The sequence below is a fragment of the Myotis brandtii genome, unplaced genomic scaffold, assembly GCF_000412655.1.
Source record: "Myotis brandtii unplaced genomic scaffold, ASM41265v1 scaffold384, whole genome shotgun sequence".
NCBI classification, from domain to species: Eukaryota; Metazoa; Chordata; class Mammalia; order Chiroptera; family Vespertilionidae; genus Myotis; species Myotis brandtii.
The window spans coordinates 4,583,677-4,590,244 of record NW_005364745.1 but is presented as its reverse complement, the minus strand read 5'-3'; positions in this window follow the sequence as shown (position 1 = coordinate 4,590,244).

Genomic DNA, 6,568 nt, shown 5'->3' with positions numbered 1-6,568 from the left:
GGCACATCCCCAGTAGGGGGCGTGCAGGAGGCAGCTGGTCGATGTTTCTCATCAATGTTTCTAACTCTCTATCCCTCTCCCCTCCTCTCTGTAAAAAAATCAATAAAATATATTTTAAAAAAAAGAATCAACCAATGAACGCGTCAATAAGTGGAACAACAAATGGAGGTTCTTCCTCCCCCCCTCCCCTTTCCTCTTTCTCTCTAAAAAAGTAATAAAATAAAAAATATATTCTCTTTAAAAAAGAAGACCATGTAGCAGCATGACAGATGTTTAGGGTATAAACAGGAACACTGAACTAGAAAACTCACTAAGAAACTGGCATGTTGTGGATGGTTGGCATTGAGATTAATGGCACTCATAAACCCAAGCTTTACAATCCTCGAAAAAATCACAGTTGTCTGTGATTTTTAGCTGATTCCACACTTCACCGATAATGTGCAAACAAAATAACCATAATAATAAAATTATTCTGCCAGCAGAACGAAGGTAGTCAAGTAGATCAAGTAGATCGAGCCTAAGTGATTACATTTGTGAAAGTTTATCATCATTTTTTCTCAGTAAGAGTAATAAAAGCTTTTGTGGAAACTTGGCCTACTAAGGAAACTTCTTCATTTCTAGACTTATAAATATTAATATTTGTTACATATTTTCCCACTCTACTGTATTACTAATTAAAGCAAGTAGCATAAAATTTACATTTCTGGGCATCATTCTTTACATAAATAATACGTTTAATGTTTAGCAAACTCTTCAGATCATGTATTTTATTACTGTATTGTTTATTTTCAAGTGTAGCACCAGCCAATATTTGTGAAGAAATGTCTTGATATGTTATTATTTCTCAAGTTTTCTTAATATCTAATATTATAATAAAACTTTAGGAAGATTGAGCCAGCATTCTACAACTTGCAGTAAATTCATGTCTGTTATAAACTATTTCTAGGTTTCAAATCCCCCCCCAACCAAAACATTTTTAAGAAAAATTTAGAAAATACATGTGAGGTTACAGTTCCTAGTACTATATTGTCATAAAACCCAACTTTTTAGTACAAAAATATAAATTAAACACACCCACCTGCATTTTAAGCCTGCTCGCCATCAAACAAAACGGTGAGAAAGACGACGGTAATGTCTGCGCGGATTTAGGCCTGGGAATGCTCCGCAGGAACTCGCCTGCTGAGGGTTGTCAGTCTCCCCAGAAACAGGGCAGATGCTGAGTTCTGTTCCGTCGTTTCTGGACCTGCAGCCTGGTGGGTGCAGGACGCGGGGCTGTGCTTGCAGAGCCGCCGGGGCGAGACGGGGGTGCACGCGAGTCTGGTTGCACTTGGGATTCAAGGGCAGAGCTAAAGAACTCCGGGTGCGAGCTCCTGTGGGAGCCCCAGCGTGAGGCCCCCCCCGCTTTACACCTGGGAAGGGGGCAGCTGGTCCGGGCACGGCAGCAGCTGTTCAAGGTAAAGGTGGTTAAAGGGTAAAATCAGACTGCAGCTGGCCCCTGCCGTGGAGAGAAAGAGAAATCCTGGGATTTCTTAAACCTGAGGTTGTTTCTCACTGTGGCCGTTGGTGTCTCTAGAACGGTTTCGTTTAGTGAAACAGACGGTGGCCGGTTCTGTTTCTTCTAATGACACACTCAGGCTCCTTGGCGGTCCCCACCGCGTCTCCCACGGTGAACGTCTTGGCGAGTGAAGGAGCACTACCGCCTGGACGACTTCAACCCCATCCTCAGCTGCCAGTTCCCCAGGGGCGATCCGCTGTGGCTTCGATCAAACAGGTTTCCCATGCTTACCTTTACTTTGAAAGTCAAAGAAAAAGACAGTGGTTAATAAGATCTATGTAAAGTATATAGATTTATTTTTTTTATGCGGCAGACTTTCCTAAAGAACTGAAGTGTTAAAATTAAACTTTCAGAGTGGGTGGAGCCCTTCTTTTTATTTGTTACATGTGACTTCATACACGGTTCCCGAGAGCAGATGAGGGTCTTAGACATGAGTGTGTTTGCAACGGCAAAGTTCCTAGACATGCAGTAGTGGACAGGGGAGAGTGTTAAGTTAATTTGGAGAAAATGAAGGTAGGTGCAGCCCAATGGCTTTTTTTTTTTTTCTAATTTAACTTAAAAATTCCAGGGATGGGGGAAAAGAGCACATGCTACCGCCGTGTTCAGAAGATTTAACCTTCTGTTCCTTGTGAACATGGTAGGACTCAGATTCACCCGTGTACGTTACGAACGGTGAGAGTCCTCTTTGGATTGTAATGTATTTTTCGTCGGTATAAAGAAAGCTGTAACTGCCGTGTCGTGTATTCATTCAGCTCAGTCAAAAATATCTCTTGAGCACCTACCGGATCCCATGCACAATGCTAGGCTGTGAGGATAACATGGTGAGTAAAATTGATAAGTGTTGTCTGTAACAGTGGTTATTAATTCAGCCTCACTCAATGTCAAGCTGTGACAAATGGTAGGAAACCCAATACCAGGACCTCGATGAGCGTTCATCTGGTCTGGAGGTCTGAGCTGGAAGGGTGGCGGACACAGTTCAGCAAAAAGCAGGCAACGCGAAGGTGCCGAGGCCTGGGGGTGTGGGACTCTGAGGGAACTAGAAGCTGGTCGCAGGCTGGTGTGTGGGGCTTTATTAAGGTTTTGCTTGGGAATGTGGCCTTGGGAAACCATTGGAGGATGTAAGCGGGGAAGTAAAGAAGATTTATATTTGTAAACAACCACTCTAGACACTGCTTTCGAAGACAGCACAGGTGACTTCGATGGCCAGGTCATCTGTGCTAAAGCCTATAGCTCAAGTCTAAGTCATTGGCAATGCCCAGCTGCTTTAAAATATGCTGAGTACTTAATAATACGTTGAGATGGCGAAGTGTTTCCAATGCTTGCTACTATTTGAGAGTAGTTACAAAAGCATGAAATGAGGAGTCTGTCACAATGTCAGGGTCACTCTGTCGCCAATGCAAAGGCACCCTCATTGGCATTCGAGCATGGATGGTATGTATGTGCTCACAATGCCAGCCAGCCGCTTCTCTGTCCACAAAAAATAGGGCCAAGTCAAAGTCAGAGGTGCACAATGGCCTCCACATTTGCCACAGGCTGTGTTCTTTTTATTTTATTTATTTATTTAAAATATATTTTTATATATTTCAGAAAGAGGAAGGGAGAAGGAGAGAGAGATAGAAACATCAATGATGAGAGAGAATCATTGATCAGCTGCCTCCTGCACAGCCCCCACTGGAGATGGAGCCCGGATCTTGGGAGGGCAGGTGCCCCGACGAGTCATCGAACCTTGACCTCCTGGTTCATAGGTCGATGCCGCTGGGCCCACAGTCTTTATTCTGACCATTGAAAACAACCTGGAATAGGTGAGGTATGATTCTTTCCCTTGTGAATTACAAAGCTGTCATTTTGTTGACGTTATGACGACATGCGTTCTAAGAGAGAGCCTGAGCAACTGAAAGAAGTTCTGTAATACAATTTCAAGATTTTATGTGGAATCACCAATTCCCTTTCTGTGTTCCCCTTCTTCCTCTTCTCTCTTCTCCCTCCTTTATCCCCCAGGCATTTTCCTTGTGAAATTTTTCCATTGAGCAAAAAATGTGGATACAGTCAGACTTTCAGGACTGTTCCGTGGAACTCTGTTTCCACAAATCTATGTGCTGGTTTTTTCCTCGTCAGCCCTGACCCACAGTCTCACTTGGAGTCTTATGACCCACAGGACAATTATGCTCTGTTACGAGGGAGCCTCGTGTGTCCTTGTCCTCACAGATGTCAAGAGAAAACCATTTGGAGTAACACCATGATATTTTCAAACAATTATGAATGCATTGTTATGGAAAATTATTACTGGCAAAAAGAAAAAGTAATGCAGTCAGAAATTCTACTCATCTGGGAGGAAGTCCACACTTCGGAGGTACCACAAGTGAAACTGCTCTACTATCACATCTTTCCATCTGGAGCTCCGAAGGCATTTAATAAACAGGAAGGTAATTTCAACAAATACACTTTATAATGGAAAATGATAAAGACTGTGATCATTTTAAGATCAAAAAGAGTCAATGATACAATTGGAAGAGACTAAATATGTTCTAATGTATAACCAAAGTAATTCTTTTTATTGCACATTGCAAATGATAACCATTTTCACTGAAAATGACACAGGGACATAAACTAAAGCTATATTAGAAAATTTAAAAAGAACTTAATGGCCCTAGCCGGTTTGGCTCAGTGAATGGAGCGTCGGCCTGCGGATTCAAGGGTCCCAGGTTCGATTCCGGTCAAGGACATGTACCTTGGTTGCGGGCACATCCCCAGTTGGGAGGTGTGCAGGAGGCAGCTGATCGATGTTTCTGTCTCATCGATGTTTCTAACTCTCACTCTCTATCCCCCTCCCACCCTCTCTGTAAAAAAATCAATAAAAAATATATATATATATAAAAAGAACTTAATGACTAAGTACCTGCCATTTAAATTTGAAAACCTAAAAAGTAACAATATTCGCAAGAGAATAAATTAAGATAATCAAGCCATGACAAAATATTAAAAATAAAAAACAATTAGAAAACACATGTAGACCAATAATACCTTCATCAGGTAACTTAATGGTAATATCAATTAATAATATTGTTTTGCTATAGAAAATTAGACTGATTTCAAGGTCAAGTGTCAGAAGAAACACATGCTAGAGAACAGACTTTTCTGTCCCAAATGATCTAGTCAGTGAATCACACAACACATTTTTAAATGTGTGTAAATCTGATTTGAAAATGCAATAAACACAAGCTATGCTGTTTAAGTAACTATATAATGTAACCATAAATAAACTATTTATTTTTCCTCTTTAAAAATCAACTTCAGTTATATTTGGGATAACAATTCTAGTCTTGATGAGAAGAGGAAACATATTTCTTATCATCTGCAGCCAGACAATAGAATATAGATTCTATAGAATATAATTCCATAGAATAGATTCTATAGACAATAGAATATAGACCATTTGACAATAGAATATAGATTTTTTTGGCTTACATTTGAAGATTTACTTTATATTTTATTCATAGTATATTATGTAAAATGCTGGGAAATGTTATGTAAGAAAATGCATTTGAATAAAGTTTGCTTTATTCGATGGTACTGTAAAACCTGCTTTATTTAATTTCTTTTGTTTTGCTTTACTTAGTTATCTCAATTTTCTAAACTACACAGAGAGAATTCTTGGCACAGTACGCAGATATGGGAATTTTTTTAAAATGAGAAATGCAGTTGGATGGATTCCAAAAATTTTCTAGATGATTCATGCATGACAGTATAAAGGGGGCTAGGTGATGGTAACTTTTTCTCTTCCTGAAACTGACTATAATATTTAAGTGCTGTAAAATGAAACCCTATATTATAATCTAGATGGCAAAGAAAGAAAATCTGTCAAAACACATTCAAAATTGTTAGCGATATAAGGTGATATGTCTAGCTAAACGAGATTTAGAACTCCTTAAGCCTTTTTCATTTTAGAAAGAAAAAAGAGCTTGAATTTTAACATCTCAATAGAATGACAAAGGAAACAAGGCATTACCTTTACCAGCCTCTCTCCCACTAGTTATTTTGGTCAGCCATCCATATCTTTTATCCAATCAAGTTATATGAAATTTTAATAGGAAGAAACAAATTTTACTGAGAGAGGGTAATAAATTTTACTAATTGAGAAAACGTAAACTAAACAGACCTCCGAAACAAACACTTTATTTGGATACTATAATTAACAATGATAATAGCAATACATAGAGCAAATTATGAGAGTAAGTGATTTTTCTTCCTGCTTGGCTATAAAAGATGCTTTTGTAAAGGCACAATAATACCATTCCCTTCTTAATGTAGGCTTGGGCACCCGCCCAGGTGCCATTTCTAACAGCACTAAGCATCTGACAAGGCCTCCTGCAGTACCGCTGGGGCCAGGGCGGGTGGAGGGCAGCTCTGCATCCCAGTGAAACAACAGAGTCATCATTAGCAACTTCTATAGAAATCTTTGGGGCAACTTTCACATGCGAGCAATGAGGCTACTCACTCAATTGCTCAGGAAAATTGATTCTAAAAGAAAGAATTGCATTTGCAATTCAAGAAATTGGATGGAAATGCCAATTAATCACATTTTCTACTTAAGAATCAATTAGATAGACTTCAAGGTCAAGATGGCAGATATCTGTACAATTTTGTCAACCAGTGTCACCCCAATCAATTCAATAAAAAAGAAACAAAAACACAGTAATTTTGGAAATAAAATATCACATTGCTAAGTAACAATGAAGATTTAATGATGCTTAAAACTAATAAACCAAAAAGGCACATTATGTCCCAACTGGTGGTCCTAAATCAATATTTGGATGGAAATGTATAATTTCATATCCATTAATTAAAAGAAAAGACAGATTGAGAATAAATAAATTTGGCAACTATCTCAAAAAGTTACAAATGTAGTAAACCGAGAGACTGTAGAGCAGTGGTTCTCAACGTTGGCTGCACATTAGAATCACCTGGGAATCTTTTTAAAATCCTGATTTCTGGGCCTCATCCTCGGAAATTCTG